The sequence below is a fragment of the Copadichromis virginalis genome, linkage group LG22, assembly GCF_057382275.1.
Source record: "Copadichromis virginalis isolate Kocher_CV1m ecotype Utaka linkage group LG22, C_Virginalis_male_GT1.1, whole genome shotgun sequence".
In the NCBI taxonomy this organism is placed as follows: Eukaryota; Metazoa; Chordata; class Actinopteri; order Cichliformes; family Cichlidae; genus Copadichromis; species Copadichromis virginalis.
Window position 1 is genome coordinate 15,228,728 of NC_140638.1, and position 14,972 is coordinate 15,243,699.

Genomic DNA, 14,972 nt, shown 5'->3' on the forward strand with positions numbered 1-14,972 from the left:
ATATGACTTTGGACTGCTCATGAATGCTCAAGTTTTTCATGTATTTTGAGACTGTGAATGATATATTTAAATTTTCAATACTAGTGAATGTGGTAGATGCAGAATATTTGTACCTGACTTATTTTGGGAGTTTGTTACATTTGTTGATTATATAAATAAATAAAACTATGCAAGATCTTAGTGTGAATAGATTTTCTTTTGGCTGTTGTGTTTAGATGTAAGGAAAAAAAACATTGTATCTAGTCAGCTAAAGCTGTCATTCAGCTGAGTAATAAAATAATTAATAACTCACCTGCAGTTGTCTCATTTAACAAACTCTCCTTAAACTTAGAAATTAGACATATCAAGTGCATGATGTTACAAAATCATCTGTAAAGATTGCAAACAAGCTGTCTAGAAACGGCTTTTTAAAAATTTGGATTATTACATGCAAATTTTAAGCCAAATTGAGTATTTAAATATTGCATTCTTTCTTTTATTCTTAATTAAAGAATGCAAATCTTCATCAGTCTTAATAGCCTCAATCGAATTACTTTTGCAATGAAGACTTCACGCTAACTTGTGGAGATTTAACCACTAGAGGCGCTGTAGAACACTCTCTTTAAAACTGGTTACACCTGCTTTGGCCATCTGTAATAACTGCAGTGATTATTGGATTATTACATTATATCCCATCATGGGATATTTTAATATTGTATTTTTGTACTTCGTTAAAATTCTGTAAAATTCTGCGTTAATAGGGTCAGTTTAATTACTTTTCTAATGGAGACTTAAAGCTTCCTTGTGGAGATTTCACCACTAGAGGCGCTGTAGAACAATGCATTTAAAAACTGGTCGTTGTGACACAAATAGTTTCTATGGTTAATGCAGAGAGTATAGTCATGCAAATTTATAAACCATATAAAGAAAGAAATGCATACAAAAATAATAAGAAATGTAGATTACAATGTAGATATTAAAACATTGAAATGCATTAAACATAATTTAAAAAAAAAAGAAACATTGGTTAAAACTCAACTGAAATAAATGCCAGAAATGATATGAAAAATACCAGAATACATTTTTACTACACACACTGGAGTTTGTGCCATTCACCTCGACTTTAGTATTTGGATTTTCCTTTAGCAGTTTTATGATTTCTGCTTGAACAGATTAACTGTTAAAGTCGCTTTGTTCCATTTTCATGTGATCTTATGTCAGTTTCCCAATAACCAAACAAGTGACATTACAGTATATCGTTTTACGACGGGTTTCATGATGTCGACCGAGCGGTTACTTGGGTTTACTGTGTAAATGCAATCCTGAGATTACAGCAAACTTTCGCTTTAAGAATCTGTGTTTTTGATTTCGCTCGAGTAGTACATTCAGTTTGGTACTAACTGTGTAAATAAGTGTGATTACAGTGTGTGTCACTTTAAGAGTCAGTCTTCGGATGGCTTCTTGATATTAATAGAGCTGCTGTGTCTTCCTCCTCTGACGTAATGCCCACAGCCTACAGAGAGACAGGCAGAGAGGTCCTGTCACAGCAAAGCGATAACACTAGTCTGAAAAAAAATTACAGATTTTTCAGCTTATCTACTTTTGTTTGCTGTGCCCAGCAAACCCATCCACGGCTGAATAACATAACTATACCTTCGGAATATTGCAATACCTGAGCCAAACTCACTCAGTAATGAGTCGGTATTAGCCTAGTTTCATGTGCTACCGCGAAGCCTTAACTATCTCTCTTTCCCTCTCAGACCAAAGAGGAAAAAAAAGAAAAGAAAGAGAGAGACAGCCAAGACACAGTCACCCCGTCCGACATCATCAACAAACAAAAACCCCACAAAGAGACGAAGCAGCCAGCCAAGCAGCCAGCCAGCCAGCCAGCCACCATCTTAACAGGCTGCTGAAAGAGACACACACAGAGAGAACAGAGGCTAATGCTTATTTTTGATCAACAGGTAAGCAGCACCAAAAGAAACACTTCCAGCACAAATGCACACCATGCATACAGCCCTCTCTGTTGGTGCAGAGGCATTGTAAACGGCAAAAGAAGAAGAGAGAGAGAGTGAGGGAAAGCAAAAAAATGCATCGGCGATGAACGCTTTGGAGTTGTACACGGCGAAATGCATGCTCTCGGACAAGTGGGAAGATGTAACGTGTTCGTCTTAAAAGGGAAGCCGTGTGCGATTAGGAGGCGAAATATCGCTCTGTTAGCTGTTGGTAGTTTTACGACGGGCAGCAGTCGGTTTGCGTCTTATGTAACTAACGGCCTGAGCGGCGTCGGTAAGGAAAGAGGGATCTGCTGAATGAGAGAGAGGGAAAAGAGCAGCACCGCTTTGAATTCACATGGCAATTTACATTTAGGTTAGGACACCCAAACGCCACACAAATACAAATTGGGGGGCTACTGGGGGAACCGCTCTGATTTTAAGACTGAGTTTGAAGCCAGCAACAAGGGGACGTGGAGTGACTTAGTCGCCTCAAGTAGGTTTGTGTATTCTCCTTTCTCAAAGTTTTGTTTCTTGATTTTATTTATTTACGTATGTCGCGTCAAGTCACGTTAAATGACACCGATTTCCTAGAAGCCAGTGACTTGGAGTGATTTATTTATTTTTGTGTCAGCACAGGGTAACTCTTGTAAAACTGCACGCTTACCTCTTGGTTATTTTCATTGATAACTTTTTTTTTTCATTGCTATTCTGACTGCAAACTTGATACTCAAGTTCAGATTTCTTGCTTCTCTGAATGACGCACGTCGCAGAGACACAGAGACGGACAGAGAGAGGGGGGAAAAGGGGGTTTTGAAGCCCGAAAGATGAACGCAGTTAACTTGCTTGTTGTTTTCTGGACTTAAAGCGGAAAGAAGCGTGAGTCCACATCACAGAGATTGCGTTTATCAACCGGTTCAAAGACCGTTTGGCGCTGTTTGTTTGTTTGTTTGTTCTTATGTTGTTTGTTTTGCACCTCTTTCATTGTTAGGAAACTCGCGAGCGCATGGTGGATGTGAATTGTCGTAAAGGATACCCCCCCCCCCCCCTCCTCCTCCTCCTCTAACCCCCCCATCATCCTCTCTCTTATCAACTTTTGAAGAAAACAAGTGCCTCTTAGCTCAAATCTTTGCGAATTTATTGGTTTCCTCGCTGTTGGACGTTTCACGAGTGATGCCGGGAAGGCATGAGTTGCATTTCCACTTAACTTTGAAAAAGTTTCCCCCCCCTCTCTTTCTCTCTCTCGCTCTTCGGTCGTAAGAAACTGTGATGTTCCTTTGAGATAAGGGGAGCTGGGTAGGCATGACAACTCTGTGGGGAGAGCAGAGTATGTGAAGCCAGCACAATGAGGCACACACTGCAAGGAAGCTTTTTACATAGTCCTTCAGCAGAGTTCTCCAGTTCTGGCCCCCAAAGAACCCCTTATGCGTGGAGCAACTTTTATTCAGCAGATAACCTCAGTGGGCTTTTTTTTTTCACCCCCCCCCCCACTTCTTTTTCCTTAAAGAAAAGCAAGACCCTGAGACTTAACTGTGACACTTGTTCACAGCTGTCTGAGGTTACACTTTGTTTTTTATGAAGCAATTAATTTATTCATTGGGCCCTTTCAAAATTGTCCCACAGCCCTTTAAATGTAGCTCCATGGCATTTCAGCGTTAAGCAGAAAATGCTTAAAAGCCACTGCAAAGACTTTAAAAAGCAATTTCAAGTTGATATCTTGAGTTTTTATTTGTATCTTAAATGCCCAACTTCTTGGCCACGACACGGTGGAAAAGTTTCACAGTCGTTTCCCTTCAACTCAAAACTGTGTGGACCGTTTGAGGGGGAAAAAAGTAAAATAATACAACTTGTGAAACTTTTAAGGTTTAGTTTGCATTTCCCGCAGCAGTCTGACACACGGCTGATTCTGAAACTTCAAATATTGAGCATTTGTTTGGACTTCTTCAGCAGAAAAGCCGTTCCTTCATGCACGAGCGATTGGCAGCATCGTAAGTCACACGTATTCTGTAAGATATGGGATTATGACAGATTATTTTTACTTTGGGGGGAAAAAAAGTACATTAATGTGATTTAATCAGCTTCATGGGTAACATTTTCTAGCAGTGCTTTCACATCTGCTTTCCAGTGCATGCATGCATAACATTGGTGTTTTTTTTAACAGTTCCACAAATTCCAGTATGCGCAATCAAGTTTGTCTTCTGCTCTTTATTATAGTGAAAAAGTCTGAATGGGACGATTCAGTTAGTTTTATCACAGCACATAAATAAACTTGGATGAAGTGATTTTTATCAGAAAAGAAATCCTACTTTAAATCTTTTTTAAAGATGAAGGTAACATTTTTATGCCATATTGTGTCACTATATCTTTTTTGCTTTAGATCCGCTACACTTCAGCTTTGGGTATAGTCGCTGCAGACAGTCCAAACCCCCCCCCCCCCCCCCCCCTCACCAAAAAAGAAAAACAAAAAACGTGTTCCTATAACCGAAGACATCGTGCATGTAATGAGTCCCTGTCAAACTTTTTATAACTTCAACCAATGTTCTGTAAAATTAGTTAAAACACTTTATCCGCCGATGTGTCAATCCAGCTCCGTAACGTTAAAACATTTTCCGCTCTCCAGACACTGGATATTATTGTATCGTACAGCTTTGTTCATAGCCGCTATTAAATGTCAAAACAGTTGAGAACTTCCTAAAGAGAACCCCCCCCTGCTTGTAAAACTCATTCCCGTGTGTGTGAGACAGAGCGGGAGACAGCGCAGCACTTTTTCCTGTGCGTCTGTATGTGCTGTGGAGACAGCCGTGGCTTCGCTCATATGGCTGCAATATGTGAAGTCTCTCTGTGGTGGAACTCGCAACAGAGAAAGTTTGTAGAGACGGGGAGAGAGAGGGAGAGAGAGAGAGCACACATGGAGCGAGGGAAGTCAGAAATGTCCTGTTCAACTAGCTGGAATGTATCTCCTGTGTTTTATTGATGGTTTGATGTTCTGTAAGACATGAGGAACAACTGTAGTGATTTTGTGGGCTGCCATGCATTTGTCTTTGGTCGTTTCAAAGCGGTGCCGCATTACATGGGGGGAAAAAAGGCCAGTGCGAAATGGAGTGTAAAGGGAGACTTTAACTTAGAGCAAGTGGGTTTTTTTGAAGTAGTGATTAAACTGGTAGACGTGTGATTGATTTTGTTGATCCAGGGAAGCTGTACAAACCTGACGCGGCTGTGAATTTTCCAAAGTAAAATCGACAATCTTGCCTACCCTAAAAAACGTTAACAGGATTGATGCAAGTTTGTAAAACTTTCAGCGAAGCCCCCGCTGTTTCTCCTCTACAGTAAAAGCTTTTCGGGGGGAAGTAAAGTATGTTTGCCTAACGCTGAGGTCTAACACTACTAAAGGGAATGCAGTGTAATAATTTGACCTCTAATCCGTTGTTGCTGTCTCTCTCCTTCTGGTCCGGACTGATGTGCGTCCTTTCTCCGAGCTTTTGCGGCATTTTGTTAAACTGTACATCATAACTAACAAAGAGCTGATTGTAGTAATTTGTAATTGTAATTGTAGTTTTGTTTTAATATTGAATAGTTTAAAAAATAGATGTTGACCTGTTGACCACTACGAATCAGTCTGTGAGAACACTTTTTCTTTCACTTTTTGCAAATTTTAAAAAAATAAGGAAACTCTTTCTTAAATACTTTATGGCAAATGTTGAACTACTCCCAACATTCACTGTTTCCAATAGCAGGAAAAGATAGCATCTATTAGAGATTCAGTCGTTATTCATCTCGAGCCTGCCTGCAGTTCATTTAAAGGAAACATCCATTTGTCACTGATAGTTTACGTAAAGAAAAACAAGGCTTTCTGTAAGGCTTCTGGCTCTTTGGCTCAGAGTTCTCTAGCTAGCACATTTTTTTTGTTTTGTTTTTTTTATTAACAAGTCTTCTGTTTTGCTCATATCCTCAGGACACAATTGTTTTTAAATTATTTTACTGTGTGTGCATATTTTGGGTCTATTATTGCTTATATTCAGTGCTTGCAGCATTGGTTATACAGGGATTTGAGCTTATTCTCTTGTTGCATTTACTGGAAGTCAGTCTGGAAAAGAGTGTCTGCTAAATGCCCAAAATGTCATCCCCACTCTGTCTGTGGTTACTGCAGTCTTGTTTAGGCTTGACTTTGTCTCTAATGTCTTTGGTCTATTTTAGACTTTTAAGTCTGTCTTTTTAGACCGCCTGCTTCAGATAACGAGCACATGGTCTTGGTTTAGGGTGAAATGATTCTTTTTTCTCTCTTAGTATTTAGATTTATTTGGGGGTGGGGTGGAGGGGGGATACGAATCCTAAATATGGGGCATTTTTGCCTTCCTTTGATCTAAGATAATAAAAATCCTTCTGCCACGTTACTGTAAAGACCGATGAAGTAGTGGGGCAGAAGATTAAGACGTGTACCCGCCGAAAGTAGTGATAAAGCAGCAGTACAGCCCTGTGGTTATAAAGGCTTTCCTGTTTCCAAAAGACGCGTAACTTTTAAACTCACCGACACCATGCGAATTCCCGTGCATCACTTAAATGTCTCAACTGTGCCGTAGACAGCAGTTGTTCTAAATCTGTCTTTCCCATGATCAGACTTTAATTACGAAACCCATCTTTGGCTTGTTAGTTGTGTCAGGGCAGTTGGTAAATGAAACCTACAGGTTGAGTGAGTGGCGAGCCCTGCCTGCTTTGACTCAGCAGTATCACACTGATGCCTCCCATACACCCGTGCGTTCAGATATCAATCACATTTCATTTGAGCGTCAAAGTTGTGCAAAACGCTGTGGAACATTTGATCCAACCCTTTGATAAATGAAGTTCTAAACAAGTTCCAAGTTAAAAAACAAAGAGCTCACATGCTGCTCTATAAAATATGTACATCAAGTATGGAACATTGTTAATTTTATTCCACAAAAGTTGTTGAACATTTCAGATGTTGGAGAGATTTGACCTTATGCTTTACTCATACAGACAGTCATTGTGTGGCTTGAAAATGCTGCCTCGACTTCTACCTTTTCTCGAGGTTTACAGCAGGCGCTCCCATTGGTTTGAAGAAAAAAAAAGTTGACAGCCATATGTCATTAAGAGAGAATTGTAGCCTATAAACAGCTGTCAGTGATGCTCTGGAGAATAAGTAAAGAGCCTGGAAGTCTGATCAGGTTTACTTGAATGAAAAAGACCTTAATGTGTTTTAAATCTTGGTCCCTCAAAGACCTTTGATAACTCTGCAAAACAAGATAGGAGCAAAATGTCTTTTATTGGGACTTGCATATTCCATCAAGCTATGTACACTCTTGTGTTAAAAGTTAATATGGTAGATTTTTGTAGTTTCCTTGAGAAAGCAACCAAATAGTTTCACATGTGAAAGTTGCATAAAAGTCCAGAAAGGGTGAAAGGTGACAATTACCTGTTGCAATCAACAAAGAATAAAAGTTGTAATTGCAGTGAATCATCAGTGAGATGTCCCTTGCAAAACCAGTTTCTCCTTGGCTCTTACTGTAGTGGCTCTACGATACTTGCTGCTGTCATTGCATTTCATTTACATTCGTCATTTTCTTTTGCTAACTTGATTTATTAGCGCGCAATGTGAAAAAGCAACCCGGGCCGATTTGACATAGGGTCAAGAGCGAGACGATCCATCACAGGAAACGTGCAGGTTGAGGCGTTTGTAGGTGTTTTTAGGTTTATCTCATTGTATGCACATATTAGAGGACACATTATGTAAAGCTTTGCTGCTAGTCTGTATCTTGACACTAACAGAGAGATCAGGAAGAGAGGATACGGTCTAATCACTTAAAATGTGGAAACTCACATGCTTCACGTAAAATAGTGCATTTCTATAAAATCCTTAATTTCTGTATAAAAATGTAAAGTTAAGTATACCTCAAACAGTCACCATTGTATAAGGGACAGAGTAGAGACATCCATACTGTAATACACTGATTTAAATGTAAACATCAATTTAATTTCAAAAAGTAAGTACATGTTGTCTGCATTTAGACTTACTTTGCTGGATGATTTTGATCGTTGCAAACTTCAATTGCAAACATCACAAATACAACATTACGAGTGCGTTTCTTTACTGTTTTTCTTAACGGTCTTAAGTAACGAGCATGGCTCCGTCTGTAATTTCTTGCCGTTTTCACACAGCACCCAGCAGGCAGACAGCGAAAATTAACTATGGAAATTGTGACAGTGGCATAAGTGGCAGGAATCTGAATGTGATTTATGTTGTAAGCTTCTTTGTGTTGAAGCTGAAGCGGCTGTGCAACACGCAGATGGAGGGTGCTGTACCATTTTTCTCAAGTACTGTATGCGTAATTCAGTGAGACTTTTCTCAAGTAGAAGAAGTGTCTTTTTTTTTTAAATCAAGGAAGCTGCTTGGAAACGAGTTATCTTGCTCCGAAGGGAGGAAAGATTGATTGTGAATGAGAAGTCATTCTATATATTTTTTCATGGCTGTAAATAAGAACAAAATCCACCTGTTTTGTAGTAAGAAATTGTAAGATCAAGCTTTTTCCAGTGTTCAGGGTTGGAGATTTGCTTTCTCTTAACAAGTTCTAAAGTGGGCGGCACATTTGTGTTACAATAACTGTATTTCATGTCTCATCAGTTTTTAGTTTAGTACAATCTGGGCTAATTCGACAGATAATTTTCTGCGTGATAACTACAGTATTTTTGATGTGGTTGTTGACTGTTTACTGTTCACTATATAGTTTTAATATGGCATCCGTTCCTGCAGCATATCTTTGCACATCTTCGCATGCTTGGCCTGCAGTATCAATAAACATTCATCTCCAGACAGTTCAGCGTTGTTGATAGATAGCTATCAGTTATTGTAGGAGCCCACTGGCGCTTATCTTCTCCTCTTGAGGTCAGATCTATCTCATTCGCTGCATGGCTATGATTGAATTGACTCACTGATTGTTTATTTCTACACTGAAGGTTAACTGTCTGCTCTGTCAACAGTCAAATCAAGAACCTGCACAACATGTACGCACAGCTTAGATTTCTTAGCTCTTGAAGTGCCTCTTTCTGTTTCATTATCTCCAAATCTCTGCCTCCTATTTTTACTGTAATGCAAGACAAGAAGGACTGTTAGTGTCATGTGTGCCCAATCATCCTGTAATCACTGTCAAAACACTTAATTTACTTGCTTGAAGATTGCGTTTAACTTTCACTTCAGCTGACATTTGTTTGCTCTTGTGCGCTCTCTCATTCGCAATCGTGATTCTTTTGAGGTTTGATGAGGCACACTTTTCTGTGGCAGCGTTTGACGCTCGATCCAGTGCTTGTCTTGTAGTCATACAACAGTACTGCTGCCTAATGCCTGTTTATTTTATGGATGGGTGTAATTGTATGTGTGATGTACTCTTAAGCTCTCATTGCATTGACATATGCTTACAGTTTCAAGTCTGTCCAATATAAAAATTGCCATTTTGTTATATGTGAATCTGTAGTTTCTCTTCTGTGATTATCTGCAGCCAAGCAGTTTGTTTACCTTGAAAGTGTTTGCATGTCCTTGTTACTACTATAGACCTGCTGAGGAACAATCTTTACTTCTACTGTCTTAAAACTATCGGCTTGTCTCTCTCCCCTCTCCTCTCTGCACACACACACACACACACACACACACACACACACACACACACACACACACACACACACACACACACACACACGCACGCGTACAGCCCCATTAGTATTGTAGTCTGGGATCAGACTAAAACATCTGGTGGCTGAGTAACTTTTCAAAGTAGTCTTTGTCCTCACTCTGGTGCATGTATGCGTGTGTCTCTCACTGTGCGCTTTTCTCTGCGTGGTTGTGTGTTAGAAGGGGCAGACTTTTTATGGCGTCCCGTCAAATTAAAACTATGATTTAAGCGACTAACATTGTTTTTTTCATTAAAGCACATAGCCACACGTTGCTTCTCCTGATTTATTTTTTCTCGTTCTTTTCTTCTGCCTGTGGCCGTGTGGACTATTTAGTCTGTAGAAAATAAAGATGAGGGAATACGGATTAGGAGTGGAACTGTAATTCTGCTGTAACTGTATTTCATGAAGGGCCAGTCTAGCCTGGCCTGATGTGTTATTTTATTCATGTATCCCTGGCTGGTTGCCCTATAACAGAAGGCAGCAAGAAGCACAGGGAGATATGACACCCTTTCAACTTGCTTCTGGTCTGGCTTGACATTTCTGAAAGAAGCAGAAAAATGAAGTTAGACATAGCTAACTGCCTCACCTGTTCTCTGCAGGATGGTGCTGGGCTTGGTTTTTGATATTGTAAAGTAATTGTGCGATAGCAGCTTTGGGCTTTAGAGGGTACACCCCTGCAGACAGTTAGAGCAGATGCCCTCAGGGCTTCTCTTCAAGCCACATAAACGTTGAAAAGGCAGGGACTAATCTTCTCTCCCAGCAGTGAAGAGTGCTTAATCAGCACATTTGAAGGTGTTGTAGCTTGTTCTGGTACAAGGACTTTTTAAATGTATGAAATCTAATGCAGTAAATTGTTTGAGTTAAAATGAAACACTTGACTTTGGGCACCAAGCCACAACCTTTTGGCTGAGGTACTCCCTCCCTCCATTTGGAATTTTATATCTGTGGGGTAGCAGGGTTGTCTTGTGGCTGTTTGACAATGTTGAATGGTTAATGGTTAGATATAGCCATTGAACATGCTTTGTGGTTAATGGCTTTAAATGATGTGATCTAAGAATAATATTGTTTTAAAGGGATTTCGGGCTGATGTAAAATTGGGTATCGTGTATCATGCAATAGGGATTGGTACCAGCTATTACTATTTTGGATAGTAATGGAATGGATAGTTAGCACTCTTTATTGATACCAAAATTCTAAAATTCTAAAAATGTAACAGTATTTTTTTTTGACTGTAAGTACCATAGTCAATGTAAGTACTGAATAGAATTTTGAAAAAAATGTATAAAAATACTAATGAATACTAAATTTAGCTATTTAGCTATTAGCAATTGCCTGATAACAACATTAGCCATCTGCTAATTTATTATTAATGTAGCATCTGGTGGCAGTGGCTAATTATTAAAATGATGAAATTCTGAGCTAGGTAACAAGTGTTATCACTCCTGCCTGTCTGTAATGTGGACAGACAGTATTCATTTAACAGGATAACGCAACTATTCATAGTTCAGTAGGCCGAAGATGAGAAAAGTCTACTAGCAGCTAAACAGGAACGCGGTAGCTGAACTTAGCAATTGTATTTGGTAAGTTAGCAACAGAAATATGGTGCCGAGTCACCAGAAGTGTAGAAAATAAACAGGGAATTAGATGAATAAATTTGCAGTACTGCACAAGTTTTGTTTTAATTTTTTTTTTTAAATGTATACCTATAAATTGGCTGTGAATATAAAAAACTTGAAACAGTTCAGTGACTTTCTATAACACAGTTTTCATCGTTTCCGTCGAACAAACAACAACTAAAAAAATGAAACCCCCCCCCAGCAAAATGAAATAACCTTAGTGCCTGCAGTTTCACTATTAAATTATACTGTTACCTTGAGTGCAGAAAAAATTCAGTAAAAGTTATTGTGAATGCAAATAGCAAGTCGTATTGTTAAAGAAGAAAAAGGTTATCAGTTTAATTAACGTCACCTAACGATGAACCTGTGCTCAAATGCAAGATTATTGCGTTTACTGTGGAAGTAACCTAAATGGATTGTTTTCTCAGGGCTCACCTTTGGGTCCCAAACAAGTATTTGAAATGCAAAGAGAATTTGTTACCATCAGCATGTTTCTCCTTATGGATAAATGGTATTTGTGATGGTCAGCATAAACATATATGTCTGTATCTGCAACATTCCTGTACTCCCCTTTCAAAGATCTGATATTTTTCATTGGCAGCTTTTTCTTTTTCTTTGTTTCTTTAAAAAAAGGCTTGTCATTGATAAGCTGTGTGTAATAGTGTGTTTTTGAAGTATCTGCAGTGTGTTTGAAGAAGTGGATGCACGGATAGATGGATGATGGAGGGAGGGAGGTGGTTCTTTTTTGAAATGGAAATTAAGGGGGCACACATCTGGGGGTCTTTGAGACTTTTGTGAAGGGAGACGAAGAGGTGGGTGTCAGAGGCCCACAGTGTGTGGATATATGTGTGGATGCAGTAAGTGGGGGGTTGGTGTGATAAAGAATGGACAGAGAAAGGGATAGTTTCTCATTTTTTGTGGTAGGAAAGAGTTTATAAGGAAAATAGGATAGCGAGGGTGTCTGCCTGTCTGTGTTGGACAGTGGTTTGGTCCTCATAGAATGATGGATGGATGAATGGACACACTGATGGCGAAAGGAAAGGAAATAAAAGGAGGCTGCGATGGACATTAATAGAGAAGGAGATGAAGCTCAATATGTACAGCAACAATAGAATAGAGATAGAATAAGAAGAGAAATGGAAAGGAGGAAAGAAGGATGAACAACAGAAAGATAGATGGGGACTGTTTTGCATAGGCAGGAGGAGGAAGGGGGAAAAGTGGGGCGAGAAAGGGGGCAAAAGATCACTTACTGTGGTTGAAAACTTTACGGCTGACAGTTAAATTTTCTTCAGGCCAATGTGTGTGAGTTGCGGTGGGTGGAAAAGCACAGTGGGGGGCATGGCGTTTGTTCTGAAACATGGCTTTTGGGCTTTTTAGTGCTTCACACACAAGTTGTCCTCTCCCTTTTCTTTACAGGCTGATTTCATCTAGCTGTGAGAATCTCTCTCTCGCCTCCACTCTCTCTTTCGCTCTTTTTCGCCCCTCCCTTTTGCTCTTTTAGAAAAGTCAGTGAGTCAGTGAAATGATCAGATTCCCATGTGCCACATAAAAAAAAATGTCAGTTTAATGCGTGAACTACCTTCTTTGGGAGGAGGTTTACAAAATCAGGATGAATGTTGGGCGATGAGAGATTTGTAATCTCTTCAAGTGGCCACTCCCTTCGCTGCTATGTATTCTTTCAGTTAACACCTGTGTAAAACTTGCTCTTTCTGATACTTGATATCCATTTGATGTGTCAGATTACCCAACACCCCAGTTTTTTTTGTCTGTTCTACATTATGATAAAGATTTTTTTTTTTTAAATAGTAAAAATGTACCTTATCTTTAGAGGTACGTAAATCAGCTTAAACACTGAAGCCATGTTATAAAGGTTAACATAAAACAAAGTTCTCTTGATTTGTTTCCTAAATATATTCTTGTTGCAGTCGAGTGGATTTACACCGTGGACTGACAGCTTCACTTAAAATATAAGATGATAAAGCAAGGAGTTACAGAGATTTAAAATGTCCCTTCTGAATAACACTTAGGAAGGAGGCAACTGTGACAGTGTCTGATTTACAGATTATTATGGAGGAGATAGAGAAAGCAAAGAGAATTGAGAAAACCAGCATGAGGACTAGGAGGTGATAGAACAGCAGAGAGAAGTTAGGAGCATTGCAATGATGTTGAAACTCATTAGAGATCATCTTTGAAGATGTGTCGAATATCGGCACCACAAGAAAGTACAGCCATTTGTGCACTGAGAAAATCCTTTTGAATAGTTTCTGTTAAATGATGAGAAAAGTTTGCCTGTTGTACATGAACCTCCCTGCTGTACTAGTTAGTGCTGGTTTGGGTTACCTGTTTGGTGTCACACCTGTTGTGGTTAAAAGAATCTGTCTGTAGCATTTTTCATGCTTTAAAACAGATGGTAACATAACTTAATAATGTCATCATAAATGTTGTCTTTTATAGTCTGTTAGAGCTCAGTCTAGAAAACAGTCAGCAACCCACGGTTGACAGGGAAAATTGTATACTCCCGGTGTTGGCTCCTGGAAGTTGGGGTGATGTGTGATGCCAAAAACCTCCTTGGGATTGCTTTGGTCGCTAGCAGATAGCTGTCATTTGCAAATTTTCATCCAAGAACCTGCCAAAGATTGGTGAAACTTGAAAAAGTGTGACGCTAACGGAAAATGTTTGCCTTTGAAAGTGCCTCGCCATTTGCGGGTGAGTTTCAAAAGGCACAAATTTTACTTTGAAGGCAAACGGTCTCCATTTCCATTTTGTGTTGCACTTTTCACAGTGGCACCATTGTTCCTAGACTAGTTAGCAACTGTTTGCAGACATGTCAGGATTTTTCACACAAACTACCGCCACTGTGGCAATATGCGAGTGGCTAAAGCAATCCCAAGCAGGTTTTTGTGTAGCACTGCGTACCACTCTGTGACCTGTTTCAAGTAGCGACTGTCAACAACCGCTTGCTAACCTTTGAGATATACATCTTTTTCCCTTGCAACACATTGTTGCCAGAGGGCTGCCAACCGTCCTGTAGGCCTGTGTGATTTTCTTTGTCAAGGGTGGAATTTTCTGTGACAATTATAGCAATGATATATTTGTGCTATGTCCTGAGTGTCTATGTCAGTGCCAATCTTCTGCTCCACCATAGCGCCACCAGTAAGAGGCACTAGCTAATATTATCTTGGAAAGCCCATTAATCTTGCTGTCAGCATAAACAAGTAATACAGGCTTCAAAACAAACTCCATATAAGGTAAAAGAAAATTATAATTTTTTTCAACTTTGTGATCAAGAGCATTGGCAAGGAAGGGATGGGGCTTAGCCAGCTTAGCCAATTTATGCCTTAGAGAACACTCAAAATAAAGTCAGTTTTAAACAGTGAAGTCTGTTTGTTCAAACTGGAATTTTACCAAAATTTGGGGAAAACTAGGAACCTTTGCTTTGGGGATCAATACAGAATTTATAGCTTGTGTCAGCTAATGCTAGCTTGCTTTTAATATATTTGAGCAGTCATGCACATTAACAGAACTGGTCTGATTGCTCATTTGGCTTATAGGTATGTATTTATCATTGTCCTTTAGACCGATTCCACCTCTAACACATTGCACGACCAGGGACAACTGCAGTTTTTCAGTGATAACAACAGTTTACTAGAGTTTATGCAGATAACTTTAATGTGACTAAATTGATAACGACCAGCTGAGTTGATTA

General features: G+C 39.4%; 1 protein-coding gene across 1 annotated transcript in view; it reads left to right on the forward strand.

Moving 5' to 3' along the window:
• Positions 1–1,497: 1,497 nt before the first annotated feature.
• The window catches only part of trps1 (trichorhinophalangeal syndrome I), a 120,598-nt gene continuing 107,123 nt past the window's right edge, over positions 1,498–14,972 (forward strand). The window contains exon 1 of the mRNA XM_085445874.1: positions 1,498–1,943. The gene's annotated coding sequence lies outside the window, so the exon portion shown is untranslated. The remainder of the gene's footprint in view (positions 1,944–14,972) is intronic.